General features: G+C 45.1%; 1 protein-coding gene across 31 annotated transcripts in view; it reads right to left on the bottom strand.

Moving 5' to 3' along the window:
• Eif4g3 (eukaryotic translation initiation factor 4 gamma 3) overlaps positions 1 to 14,919 on the bottom strand; it is a 217,147-nt gene that overhangs the window by 132,827 nt on the left and 69,401 nt on the right. The gene's annotated exons all lie outside the window — the stretch shown is intronic.

The following is a 14,919-nucleotide window of genomic DNA, read 5'->3' as shown; positions in this document are numbered from 1 at the left end:
CACTGAATCCAGGCACCCTCTGCCTTTCAAGTGATATTAGTAGGTGCTTATGCTGAACCTCCAAGAGGTCAAAACCAAGTGTCAACCACAACGACTCTTTCTTTTCCAGACACGTGATTGCGAGCTTGGGCTTCTCATGGCCCCTCCTGCCCTCAAAGGCATCATGATCATGGTGGACATGCTGAACACTCAGCACATGGCTCAGGAATTCTGCACACAGGGCAGAACCCGAGCCTCACAGGATTCAGTAGCAAGGACACCCAGCAACAACATACATGCACCTCTCAATAAGGAAGAGTTCCTACATACAAATTTAACAATGACTGCATCAGTGACTGTATTAAAAGGCCGTCTGAGTAGAAAACACGCAGGGTGTTAGCATCACCACATCCAAAGCCTGTGGCAATACATGGACGGGTCCACAGACCTGTTGCCAGGGCAACAGCCACCATATTCCCAGAATCCATTGGGCTCACCTCCCACCTTTACCTGTGGCTGCTACGTCACAACCTACACACACACACACACACACACACACACACACAGGAGAACATTTCCTCCATCTCTCTCTCTCTCCTCTCTTTCTGCGCCAGTACCCCCCAACCCCTCTCAATTAAACCTCTTACACATGGAACTGTTTGGGCCTAGTGTGGTATGTTCTGACGCAACCCGCCGCTCCAACACGTCACAGGGTACCTACCGAATTGCCTTCTAGAGAATCAGACCTTTATCTTCCACTGCTCTTCTGTCTTTAAACATCCCATTACAATGTTAACAGTAGAGCAATAGTACAGGAGGAAGAGACAACCATTTAGAAAGGAAAGCATTCAATACTAGGCTTCCAATATGACTTCCATCTTGCAATACTAAACAAAATGAAAAACAAAACAATACCCACACAAGTTATATTTAGATCATGGCTGAGTAGGCTAAGTCAACACTGCCTGCTGTGTAACGTGACTCCCAGAGAACTCACCCTGAGGCTAAACAGACATCACAAGAGCAGGTCCAGAGAAGAGCCGAGTCACCTACCCCAGCTCTCTACAACTACCATACCATAACTTTCAGCTGCTTTTCCCATCACCACCAGTAAGTCAGCTTCCGACCAACCATGCCCAAAATGATAGTCATAGTTTATGATAGAGATCAGCTTAAGCACATCAGGGCTCTGCCCCCATTCTAACATACCCATCAAGTTTTTAGTGATACAGAAAAACTAAGCCAACTAGCAACCAATCAGGCTGGCAATACACTTCATCATGGCCACACCCTATCCACCAGGGAGGCAAATACCAGGCTTCGCATTTGCATGTGATAAGCGCATCACTAAGGCATTGCTCTAGGGCATCCTCCTTTCCAATGAGGAGGGTCACTACATCACCAGTAGTCAGCATTTGGTTCCCAAAGGCTTTTTTTCCAAATTTAGTCAGAGTAAGAGAAGCAATCCAGCAAGTTTATAGAATTCTGGTTGGTTGTTGAGAGCAGTGAGACAGAGGGCGGGGTATATCAGCTGCACAAGTGATTCACAAGTCACTAAATACCTAGAAAAAACTGATTGTGGAAGCATGTGGAGAAGTAGTAAAACTGTCCAAAGGAGAGAACTTCACTGGTGCCTCTGCCTAGCCACATTAGTTTGTTTCTCCAGAACACCCTTGCTCGAGTCTTCTCAATAGACACCTTCTCTGAGCTGGATTTTTAAATGCAAAGAATACATTTATTTATATTATGCTAAACTGTAACGGTCAAAAAACAAAAACAAACAAACAACAACAACAAAAAACCATAAAAACTAGATAACAGGAACCATACAGAGACAAATCAACCAGAGTAGGCTACACAAAACCAGTCTTTTCTAGGAGAGAAAACATCACTTTAGATCAGACCACATAACTATATATTAAGAGGGGGGGGGTGTCACTTAGGCGAAGAAAAAGAATCTTTAAAGTAAGATGAGGGGGCAGGGCAGATAAGACACTGGACAGTACTGAAGCCAACGGACTGTCCTCTACCCTCCAGACACAGGCTGTGGGACATGTACACACATTCATTAAAACATTACAATGAGCAGTGCGGTGGTGGCACACGCCTTTAATCCCAGCGCTTGGGAGGCAGAGGCAGGTGGATTTCTGAGTTCGAGACCAGCGTGGTCTACAGAGTGAGTTCCAAGACAGCCAAGTCTCAAAAAAACAAAACAAAACAAAACAAAAGGGGGAGGGGAGGTGACGACATCAGTGGGTAAGAGCACTGACTGCTCTTCCAAAAGTCCTGAGTTCAAATCCCAGCAACTACATAGTGGCTCACAACCACCCATAATGAGATCTGATGCCCTCTTCTGGTGCATCTGAAGACAGCGACAGAGTACTTATTTAAAATAATAAATAAATTTTTGGGCCTGAGCAAGCAGATTTGACCGGAGCGAGCAGGGCCGACTGGAGAGAGAAGAGGTCCTAAATTCAATTCCCAACAACCACAAGAAGGCTCACAACCACAGTGTACTCATATAAATTAAAAAAAAATTAAAAAAATTAAAATTAAAAAAAAAAAAATCTAAAAAAAAAACCCAAAACCAAAAAAACTCTATGAATTTTTGTTTGTTTTCTTTTCTGAGTCAGGGTTTCTTATGTAGCTCTCCTGGAACTCATTAAATAGACTAGGCTGGCCTTGAACTCACTGAGATCTGCCTGCCTGTTTCTGCCTCTCCAGTGAAAGACAAATGAAAGACAAATGTCACCACACCCAGCCTATGAATTATTTTTTAAGAGAGAACATATGAGGTGACCGTAAACATCCTGTTCCTAATCTTTAGCTGCTTAGTCCAGGTTTCTACTCCTGTGGTGAAACACCGTGACCAACAAGCAAGGTGGGGAGGAAAGGGGTAATTCAGCTTATACTTCCATGGCATTACCATTGAAGAAAGCCAGGGCAGGAAATCAAGGAGGGCAGAATCCTGGAAGCAGGAGCTGATGCAGTGGCCGTGGAGGGGCAACTCCTTACTGCCCTGTGTCCTCGTGGATTGCTTAGCCTGCTTTCTTATAGAACCCAGGACTACCAACCTAGGGCTGACATCACCCACAAAAGGTTGGGCCCTCTCCCACTGATCACTAACTGAGAAAATGCCCCACAGCTAAATCTCATGGAGTCAATTCCTCAACTGAGACTCCTCCTCCTCTGATGACTCTAGTTTGTGTCAAATTGATACAAAATCTGACAGTACAGGTTCATCATCAAGGGAGATCCTCACTGTGGGTCTTCCGAATGAGGCTTCGATTGTGTTGAGGCCGTTTCCTTCTACTTTGGGTTAACTAAGTGTTCCTGTCAGAACAGGGCACTGGGCGCGGGGAAGTGTTTCTGTGTCCGCTGAACTCATCACTGTCTGTCACTCTTTATGCTCGTGGAATGCGGTGCAACAATCAGTTTTCAATATTGAGTCATCCTTGTATTCCAGAAATAAACCCCATGTAGTGGTGGTAAATCTTAAAATACAGTGTGCAAAATCCACTTTACAGGGCTGGAGAGCCACTACTCTTTTAGAGGACCTGAATTCAGTCCCCAACACCCAGACACAGTGGCTCAGAGCCTCCTGTAAGTTCACCTCCAGGGGACTTGATCCCTCCCTCTTCTGGCATGAGCAGGACCTGCACTTATGTGCACAAACTGACTCAGACCAAAACCCATCACAAAGTACCGCACATTTTCACATTTAATTAAAAAGCTCAGGAAAGGAGGACTAGAAACTGCCTCAGCGTACTAAAAGCCATACCCAAAATACAACAAACATCACAGTTACTAGAAAAGTCTAAGCATTTTTCTGGAAGATCAAGAAAGAGAGAAGGATCCTGCCCACAGATAGAGGAGGATCCAGCAAACAGAAAAGAAAATGGGATTTTTAAAATCTCACAGAACAACAAGACAGCATGAATGTACCTTCCCAGTGATGCAGGAAACCTTAGAAAGGCTGTGGCTGCATCCCAGCACTGCAGTTTATTACAGCTGTGGCTGCATCCCAGCACTGCAGTTTATTATAGCTGTGGCTGCATCCCGGCACTGCAGTTTATTATAGCTGTGGCTGCATCCTGGTAATGCAGTTTATTCCGGCTGTGGCTGCATCTCAGCACTGCAGCTTATTCCTGCTGTGGCTGCATCTCAGCACTGCAGTTTATTACAAAGCCCTGAGTTTGGTGCCCAACATAGACAAATGGTGTAAAGGCCCACCCCAGGGGATCTCCCTATGCCCAGCCCACACATACAAACTCCACACAAAATATCAGAACTAAGATTTCAGTAGAGTAGGATACAAAGTCAACGTACGAAACCAATGTGAAGATTCAAGTATCTGAAGAGAAAAATAGAAAGTTTCGTTTACAAAGATAAGATGCCCAAGTGGCGACCAAACTCAAACAGCAAAAGACTCACAAGGAAAAATACTAAGGTCACAACAGAGGCTACAGAAAGGAGAAAATGCTACCTATAACAGAGATCGATGCCAGCCCTATCCACATGAGCTACAGGTTCAGCACATTTGCTATCAGAGCCCAATGACATGCTCTCTAGAAAGAGAAAGCTCATCTGAGTGCCAGTATGGCCTCCAAGGACTCCAAAACAGCAACAAAAAGAGCCATTAAAAGAACTAAGCTGGGCAGTCACACTTCTCCACTTGAAGTATTATCACAGATCTACAAAGCTAAGTCAGAGTAGTGTTTGTTGTAATAACAAGACCACTGACAAAGACGGAGGTGAGGTGCCCAGAAAAATCCAAATCCACAGGAAAAGATTTGGAAAAGGGTACCAAGAAAGACCATTCAAAGAAGAAGGGGCAGTGTTCTTAAAACCAGTGCTGGCTGAAGCAGAAATGTGCAAGCCTGTGGCAGTGCTGCTCAGGGAGGAGCCACTCAGCCTTTGAGCAGGCCAGCTGCTACCACGCTCCTCAGAAAAGGGTGAAGACAGCCGCCTACCTCTCTACCTCGTACCATGCACAAAAGCTAAATCAAAACTGGGTCAAACGCCAAACTGTAAGATCTACAACTCTGAAACTACTAGGGGACAAAGCCACTTTAAGACATTGGTATAGAGCAAGCTTTCTGAAAATGGCCATCACTGCTCCAAAAGTCAGAGCAAGGCCAGAGAGCACCAGGAGACAGCGTCTGCACACGGAGGAAGCATGGCCCTGGGAGTGCGGCCCACACACAGCACTGCAGGGAGACACGGAGGAAGCATGGCCCTGGGAGTGCAGCCCACAGGAAGTCTACAAGGCATCCCCAAGGGACTAACAGTCCACAATAGAAAGAACTCACCATTTCAAACACCAAAAAGTAACTAATTTAACCAAGGATGGCAACGTGGCTCTGAAGGTCAGGCACTTGTTCAGCCTTGGGAACCTAGTTTCTGCCCTTCAGAACCAACTCCACAAACCACCTCTGGCCCCCCACTTGCAACCCCACCTCAGAAGAGAGAAGCCTATATATATCTGCAGAAGCTGATTACCTGCTTAGCCATGGACTAATTGCAAATCCACGGGCGCAGCCTGAGGACAGACTGGCCGAGAGGCAGAGAGCAGAGGATCACTCGCTAGACTTGCGGCCACTTGGTCTCTGCTTCCCCTAACGGCAAGGCCACTGAGTGGTTCTAGGGAAGGCTCCCCAATTAATCACCTGCTTCAAGACATGCCAAGGTCTCTAACTTTCATGACTTTCTGACAGACATTATGAACTTTTAAAAAATTTATCTATTTTCTGTGTATGAGTGTACAGTAGCCGTCTTCACACACACCAGAAGAGGGCATCAGTTCCCATTACAGATGGTTGTGAGCTGCCATGTGCTTGCTGGAAATTGAACTCAGGACCTCTGGAAGAGCAGCCAATGCTCGTAACCACTGAGCCATCTCTCCAGCCTGACTTGAGGGATTTTTAATGCACTGTATGTACATAGCTTTGCCTGAAGAGTGACTTTTGTGATCTTTTTAAACGAAATCCCAGCCACAGCGGGAAAGATGCTTGTCAGCAAGCCTGGCAAGCTGGGTTCTATCCCCAGAACCTGCACAAAGGTCAAAGGGCAGGACTAATTCCATAAAGTTTCCTTTGACTATCCAGGCAGTGATGGCGCACATCTTTGATCCCAGCACTTGGGAGGCAGAGGCAGGTGGATTTCTGAGTTTGAGGCCAGCCCAGTCTACAGAGTGAGTTCCAGAACAGCCAGGGCTACACAGAGAAACCCCGTCTCAAAAAACAAAAAACCAAAAAGTTTCCTCTGTCCTCTTATGCATACACCATGCAAACAAACTTAAAAATGTACTATGAAACAAACAGGTTATATATAGCAATTACAGCAAAAGCCACACTAACAGACTTTTAGCAAAATAAAGTTATCAAAAAACTTAAATGAAAGTTTTTTTTTAAAAGACTCTAAAAATCTGCTGTTGAAATTCAATACCACTAGCTTTAATTCCAATACTCAAACTGACCTTGAACTCACAAAAATCTGGACTCCCTCTGTCTCTCAAGTACTGGGATTAAAGGTATGCACCAGCAGACCTGGCCCAGTTCATTATTTTTTATATGATGTGGTGGGGAAGTGATTTAGTAAAGTGTTAACTGAGCCTTCCTTTTAGATATGCAACTCTGTTTGTTTGTTTAAAAGTTGGGGACTCACCATTTAGCCCCAGTGGGTCTCAAACTCAGGACAATGGTTTCAAGTGCTAGCATTACAAGTACACATAGCACACAAGCGCCTAGGCAAGGGGGGACTGCCCAGCCCACAGAGAATCCAGCGACATGTGCAACCAATCTCTTAGTTATCTAACAGAAGCAAGTTCCTCTGCTTCTCTCCAGGCCTGTCAACAGTGCTCCCGGGAGAGGTTATTTGTTGCTGAATGAAGCTGCTTTGCAATACCAGGGACACTGTCCAAACGTAAAGGGCTGTGTCTTAAATGTTACCTGCCACAAAAACTATTCTCTTTAACTGTGGCTTGTGGGAGCTTTGAGTGAATGTTTCAGGCATTCAACCACTTAAGGCACAGTATGCACTCAGTCTGCATTAAAGCCATCCCGTCCCTCTTCCTGAGATGTTCCTTCTGATAGCTAATGAGCAGTCCTCAGCACTTGGACACAGCTCTAGTCACTCATTACCACCCTGTTCGTCACCCTCAGCAACCCATTGTCAAAACATTTACCATTATCAACAGAATCCTAGAAAGTGACAATTTTGAAAGCAAACAGATTTCACACCATACTCTAAAAACTGAAATATTAGTAGCAAAGTAAAAAATAAATAAAACAAACAAAAAAGCTTAATCTCTAGTGTTGCATTTCCTTAAATCCTCTGATTAGCTAGGGGGGACAGCATTCTCGGCATCTAAGCACCAGCGTGTTTCCACAGGTGCTTATTTGTTGACAGGACTCTGGAAATAGATTGTGTGCTCAAGCACAGGGGCTGTGTTGCTCTTAACTAAGCTCGCATCTAGCAGAGAGGAGCAAAGGCACTTCCCTTCTTCATCAAGCCTTCTTCATCACCACAGTCACCCAGGCCAAGACTCAAGCCAGTTTTCCCTGGGCCATGGTGAATGCCCATTTTTATGCCTAAAGGGCTTCAGAGTCTCACAACAGTAAATAACTACAGTGTTCAAGGGTTAGCATCCCCTACCATAAGCCAGCAACACAGTCCTCCTCACCAGGAAACATCGGGTGCAAGCGGACAAGCCTGTTGGTTCACTGAGCCCATGGGCACCCACAGATATTGACAGCATCTCTTTGCCAGGGCCTGGGAGAGGCCCAACACTGCCTGCACCCTCTCTCTCATCTGTGCTGCTTTCTTCCTATAGCCCATCTATATTTAGTCTCTGGGTCACTTTCATCAAAATTATCTGCAGCTAGGGCTCCTGCTCATTCATTTGTCACAGTAGACAATCTTCTGTGAGTCCCAGAACTCTTCTTCCTTTGTTTTTAAATATTTTTGGTTTTGGTTTTTCAATCAAGGTTTTTGTGTAGCCCTGGCTATCCTGGAATTCTGTAGACCAGGCTGGCCTCAAACTCAAAAATATGCCTGCCTCCGCCTCCATGGGATTAAAGGATATGAGCCACACCACCATCCATGTGCAGATAAGTTACTATAAAAGCCTACTGTTTAGCAAACATGTTTCATGTTAACTGCTTAAAAACTAAAACATACTTCTTTTTTGTGTGTACAGTATGCAGCCCACACGTGCCCATGTGCAGGTGTGTGCCCATGTGTAGGTGTGTGTCCATGTGCAGGTGTGTGTCCATGTGCAGGTGTGTGCCCATGTGCAGGTGTGTGCCCATGTGCAGGTGTATGCCCACGTGCACCTTTATAAAAGACAGAGATAACAGCAGGTTATCATCTTCAATTGTTCTTAACCTTATTTCTTCAGATGGGGTCTCTCACTAAACACAGATTTCACCGAATGGTTAGACATCTGGCCAATGACCCCAGGATCCTCCTGTCCCTGCTACCCAGAGCCTGAAACACAATGCCGCTACACACAGCTTTTAATGAAGGTACTAGAAGGGTTAGAGTAGAGTCCTCAGGGCTGGCACAGCAAGTAGTTCTCTATGGAGCCATCCTCCAACACTAAAACATGACGAAAATTGTGTGTGTATCTGTGTACATTCATGCGTACAGTGTGTATACTTTAGACCCCAGGCCAAAAGATGATGTCGGGTTGCCCGCAGCTTGAGTTACAGACGGTGGGAAACACCTGTCATGGGTGCTGAGATGTGAACTTTGACCACCAGGAAGAGCAACAAGTGCCCTCAACTGCTGATCCATCTTCTCCAGCCCAGAAATGGTTATTTCAAAGACCATACTGTGAATGGTACTTGTGTTTTGAGAATGAGTTTTAAAAGCCTCACTTATCCCCGAGCGGTGGTGGTGCACACCTTTAATCTCAGCACTCGGGAGTCAAAGGCAGGTGGATTTCTGAGTTTGAGGCCAGCCTGGTCTACAGAGTGAGTTCCAGGACAGCCAGGGCTACACAGAGAAACCCTGTCTGGAAAAACAAAAAACAAACAAACAAAAAAAGCCTCACTTATCTAAAAGTGAACCTGAACGGAAGTGTGCTAGTGAACTCTGACACCATAAGGAAGAGTGGAGATGCTGCGAACTGCAAGTAGAGAATGTAGCTTGGTGGTGGAGCACTTACCTCAAAAGGGTGAGGTCATGAGTTCAATTCTGAGCACCAGAAGCTGGGAACTGGGGGTGCTAACTTGGCTGCTTCCCAAAGATGCTCTTCCACATATTCAATAGCTCCTTCTCAATCTCCAAGACAGAAACAACCACGCCTGTATCACAGGGTGCCCTAGACACCACACCTACAGTGTTGACCAACCAGCTCTTACCTTGGAAATGGCAATCTAATACAAGATTGCCCATACACACTGGCCTATACTCTGCCATGAACAGCTCAAGCTCTGGGATCCATGAAGAACAGCTTTTAGTTAAAATTACTTTAATGTTTCCAGAGTCCCGTATGCCTACCGCCCATCTCTAATCTGAGCAAGACTTGATGTGTTTTACACTTTGTCCTTCTGACTCCTAAAGACAGAGCACTCCGTAGAGAGCCCTCATGGCACTTCTGTCCATTGTGATGTTATCGTTCTCAAAGAGCCAGCTACTCTTCAACAAGTCTTCATTCCTTACAGCTTTTAAGAGTTAGGACCAGCTAAGTGGAAGACAAAAATCCCTTGTATATGTACCAAACTTGATATGTCTTAAAATGGCTTATTTAACCTTCTGCCTTTATTGAAGTTGAAGTTGTCATAACCATTCTCAACCTACAAGAAACAAGAGTGATGCCTGCAACTCGCCCTTCCTGCTCGGTCGGATCCTTCCAGGCTAGGTTGCTGGCCTTCCTTCCCTTTCTAAAGGTTGCCAAATGGTTATGTAAATAAGCCAGCTGGCTTCTGAGTCACAGTTCTGTTTCCACCTTCTCCATTTCCAGTGTGAACCCTGAAGTACTTTCTGAACCCTTAACAGCAGTCAGAAATGTTAGTCACTTCCTAAACATGGCAACTGGACAGCTGACCTCCCTCACTACGGGGAGTGGCTAATGACAACTGCTGTTCAAGTACTAATTTCTATAAATTGTCTGCTTGGTAACCCAGAACACTTCTCAGTAAACCTGCTAAAGCTTCCTAAAAGAAGAAAATTCTCAGGCATGTGCAACGTAAGAGGTTCTGTGTAGACAGGCACAGTGGTGCAGAGTGGTACACACCTATAATCCCAACCTTAGCAGGGATGAGGCAAGAGGATGGAGAATGCAAGCCAGCTTGGGTTATACTGCAAAATTCTCAAGCAAACAAGCGAACAAACAAAAACAAAGACTGCTGCCAAATGCCTCTTGAAAAACCACATTCCCTAAGCAGAAGCCCTAGGAACCAAGAAGTAATGAGACCCTGAGCACAGGTCATTTTCTCAACACCATTCATCTTTTTTTTATTTTGGTTTTTTGAGACAGGGTTTCTCTGTGTAGCCCTGGCTGTCCTGGAACTCACTCTGTAGACCAGGCCAGCCTCAAACTCAGAAATCCGCCTGCCTCTGCCCTCCAAGTGCTGGGAATAAAGGCCACCACTGCCCAGCATACCATTCATCTTTTGAGATGAAGAGAACAACATCAGGAAAAATAACAAAACGTACAAAGTGGACATTCCACAGTAAGGAGTAGCTTGCGGTTACAGGCAATGGTATCACAGAACTCATACAAACTCCAGAATTGACAGGGAAGGACACCCCGTGACACTGGGCCTAGCACCCTTGATCGTGAACTGCACCCTGACCATCCTCCAAACACTTCAGGTTTTGCACTAGCACCTTGTCCACTTCACTTCCCTAGCTGCTGCTTCCTTCAGTACTGAGTACATCAGCTTCATTTAAAGCATTTGGCTGATAGGATAAGCTGATGTTTTGTTTTGTTAACTACATGCTTCTTAACTGATTGGGTTATCTGGTGAAGGACAACATGAACTATATGGAGGCCTGTCTTTGAGAGGATGGGCAATCTCAGACATGATCAGAAGTACCGGAGCCCTGGTAACATGGAGTGCTGCCTGGGAATGCAGCGCTGGACAGTGAGCAGCAAAGAAACTTTTACCTGTAAAGTATGACAAAATATTGGATACAATATTGTCAACATAATTTCATATTTACATGTATGTATGTGTGTGGGTGTATGTGTATGTACACATACACAAATAAAATAGTGGTCATCCATAGGGAAAAATCAATTGAGTAGACAGAAAAAAAAAAAGAGTGCAATTCAATAGCCTGAGACTTATTCTATGTAAGAAAATGTAGTCTATCAACTGGTGGACATTTTAGAAATGACCCTTGCATTTTAGAAATGACCCTTGCACCTGAGAGGCTTTGACTAAGAGGCCATCTGTGGTAGTTTACATAGTTCTGGCCCGCCAGGCGGTGGTGGCGCACACCTTTAATCCCCGGCAATTGGGAGGCAGAGGCAGGCGGATTTCTGAGTTCGAAATCCTGGTCTAGAGAGCGAGTTCCAGGACAGCCAAGGCTATACAGAGAAACCCTGTCTCAAAAACCAAAACAACATCAACAACAACAACAACAACAACAAAAAACATAGTTCTGGCCCATGGGGAGTGATGATGTTGGAGGAAGTATGTTGCTGCGGGGTTGGGCTTCAAGGTCCTATGCTCAAGCTCTGCCTAGTGCAGGGTAGTGCCCTCCTGGCTGCCTGGGGATCAAGATGTAGAACTCTCAGCTTCTTCTCCAGCACTGTGTCAGCCTGCACACTGCCATGCTTCCCACTATGATGATAATGGACTGAACCTGAAACTGCAAGCCAGCCCCAATTGAATGTTTTCCCTTTTAAGAGGTGCCTTGGTCACGGTGTCTCTTTATAGCAATAACCCTAACTAAGTTCCATAAGAAGCTGTCCCAAAAGAAAGGAAAGGAAGTGGGCAGTAGTGCCACACGCCTCCAATCCCACCACTCAGAAGGCAAAGGCAGGAGGATCTCTAAGGCCAACCTCCTCTACAGAGCAAGTTCCAGGACAGCCAGGGCTACATGGAGAAACTGTCTTGAAAATCAAAAAGGAAGAGAAAAGCGGCATTTACACACTGCTCTTGTTCGTTCCCAAGCCTTCCAGCAGCCTTCTTATCTGCTCCCTACAAAGGCAGCGGTCCTTACAAAGGCAGTGGTCCTTACAAAGGCAGTGGTCCCTTACAAAGGCAGCGGTCCCTTACAAAGGCAGTGGTCCCTTACAAAGGCAGTGGTCCCTTAAAAAGGCAGTGGTCCCTTACAAAGGCAGTGGTCCCTTACAAAGGCAGTGGTCCCTTACAAAGGCAGCGGTCCCTTACAAAGGCAGCGGTCCCTTACAAAGGCAGCGGTCCCTTACAAAGGCAGTGGTCCCTTACAAAGGGGCAGGGTTGCCTCCCCCTTCTTTCACCCCTGCAAACTCTCTCCTCCCAAGCAAACCTGGATATAGGGATTAAACTCAGGCCAGTACTCTGTATGACTGTGGTTTTCATGCCCTCTGCTGATCTTTCCTCCATGGTCCTACCGGCCCACCCCAACAGCCTCCTGAAACACAGACGTGCAGAGGGTGTTTCTGCCAGAAATAGTGCCAGCACTTAGAGTGATCCAAATTATGTTCCTAATCTTTACATACGTAATCTGTTTCCGGGCTCAGTGGCAGAGCACCTGCAGCACATGCTGACTGATCCCCAGCATGGCATTCATAACAAAAAACAAACAGAACTCTACTTATATTTCTCCTTCCCAGGATTCACCTGTACATGCTGACTTCTCTGAGGAAATAGCAAGGCCTGGAAGTAGAAAAACAAAACAAAACAAAAGCAGAAACCAAAAATAAATATATGATGCATTTGAATGCCTTGCTTGAGTTCTAGAACCTGGCAGAGCTCAAGCTGAGCTGCTGCTCAGCTCTGCAGGAGGTACACGTGTCCACTGAGGAAAACCAGCAGGGGAAAGGGTTAAAAAACAAGAAGTGTTCAGTTGTGTCCCAAAAAAACTGCTCTTTGCCCTGACAGAATTTAGGTGAAATGAAGAGCTCCAATCAAAAGCCAGACCCACAAGAAAGACAATGAGGAATGCCCATGACACCACCAGGAGTTGACGACTTCAAGTCCTTTCATTTTCTAACAACACTGGCGTGATACTTTGAGATTTCTTCTCTGGGTTCTACCAGTGTAGATGGTGCAGATTTGCTAAGCAAAACCATAACCTCTGGCCTATCTGTGTGCAACCAGGGCATGACTGCTTAGGCGCCACTCTTAACAGCAGCATTTAAAATCAAGCATGGCATTTCTTTAATCCCTGGGCTATTTTTGCAGCTGTGTGCAATACAAGGAAAATCACAACGAAATCAGCATCCAAAAGCTGTTCTCGCTTGGTTCAAGGGAAGGTAGAAGATGAGGTCTTTTCTCCTGAAAAGACCTTCATAAATAACTGCAGCTGCCCTGCCAACAAAGGCAAAAGGTGACAGGCTGTGGAAATTCCCAATCCTGTCACATAGAGCCACCACGAACAGAAATAACACCACAATTCTGCATCATACCACAAGCAAGCTATTTGGTTGTTAAGATATTTATAACCTATTCAGTATTTTTTTCCTTCTTTTAGGGAACATGGCCTGATCCTGCCAACTCGGGCCCCCAAGGGCCAGGATTACAGTCAGGAGCCAAGAAGACAGCAGGACACTATTTACTTATTTAATGACAATTGCAAAGACAGCTGACTGTATTTGTTCTAGCCAAACATGATGATATACTGTAATTCTAGCATATTAGACACCAAGGCAGGAGGATTTTGAGTTTAAGGCGCCACCCCTCAATTAAATGGTAAATTCCAAGCAAGCTTGAGCTACACAAGACCCAGGCTCAAACAACAAGAACAAAAGAAGGCAAAAGTTTTTGAAAATTTTGTCAACAAATATATTTTTAAGTATGATAACATATCAAAACCAAGCAAAGAGCAGCCAGCACAGAGAGCATGTATGCTGTCAGTGCTGCAGCAGCAAAAAGTCCTGCGATGACCCAAGTGGCTTCCACACAGCCCTGGCTCCAAAGGCATTGCAGATGAGATGCACTTCAAGGGGGAAGGAGCCGCGCATCAGCAATTAAGAGCACTTGGTGCTCTTGCAGATGATGCAAGTTCTGTTCTTAGCACCCCATCAAGTGGTTCACAGTCATCACTGACTCTAGTTCCAGGGGATCTGAGCCCCTCTTCTGGTGTCCTGGGCACCGGATATACAAATGGTGCACACACACACACAAGTGCACATAACTGTGGGTAAACACCCATACCCATAAATTTAAAACTCTCTTTAGAAAGACGGAAATGAAATGTAACTACAAATTTTACTTTGTTTTCCTTTTTAAAGAAAATTTAACATTCATCTATTTTGATAAGATATGATTAGGAGAAAAAGCTTCTCGTCATAGTCATGAAATTATAATTCTGCTTCCCTCAGAAGAATGAACAAATTTAAATATACAAAAGTTTCCACTAAGTAAAATCATTAGTTGTGTTAATAATAAAAAATAAAAAGTGGGGGGTTGGAGAGATGGCTCAGTGGTTAAGAGCACTGACTGCTCTTCTGAAGGTCCTGAGTTCAAATCCCAGCAACCACATAGTGGCTCACAACCATCTGTAATGAGATCTGATGTGTAATAAATAAATCTTGAAAAAAAAAAGAAAAAGAAAAAAAGAAAAAGCTTGGCCTAGTGGCAAAAGCCTCAAATTTATACCAGTGGAGAGATGGAGAGATGGAAACAGGAGGATTGCAGCATAAGACCCCTGGTGAACAACTCAGGGAGACCCTGCTTCAAAACAGTAAGGAAACAGAGGACTGGGGGTGCAACTTAGCAAATGCACTTCCCTGGAGTGAATGTGCACGCACTTGCACATGACAGCACCCAATAT

The sequence above is a fragment of the Mastomys coucha genome, unplaced genomic scaffold (assembly GCF_008632895.1).
Source record: "Mastomys coucha isolate ucsf_1 unplaced genomic scaffold, UCSF_Mcou_1 pScaffold18, whole genome shotgun sequence".
NCBI classification, from domain to species: Eukaryota; Metazoa; Chordata; class Mammalia; order Rodentia; family Muridae; genus Mastomys; species Mastomys coucha.
This window is presented reverse-complemented; position numbering and strand designations above follow the sequence as displayed.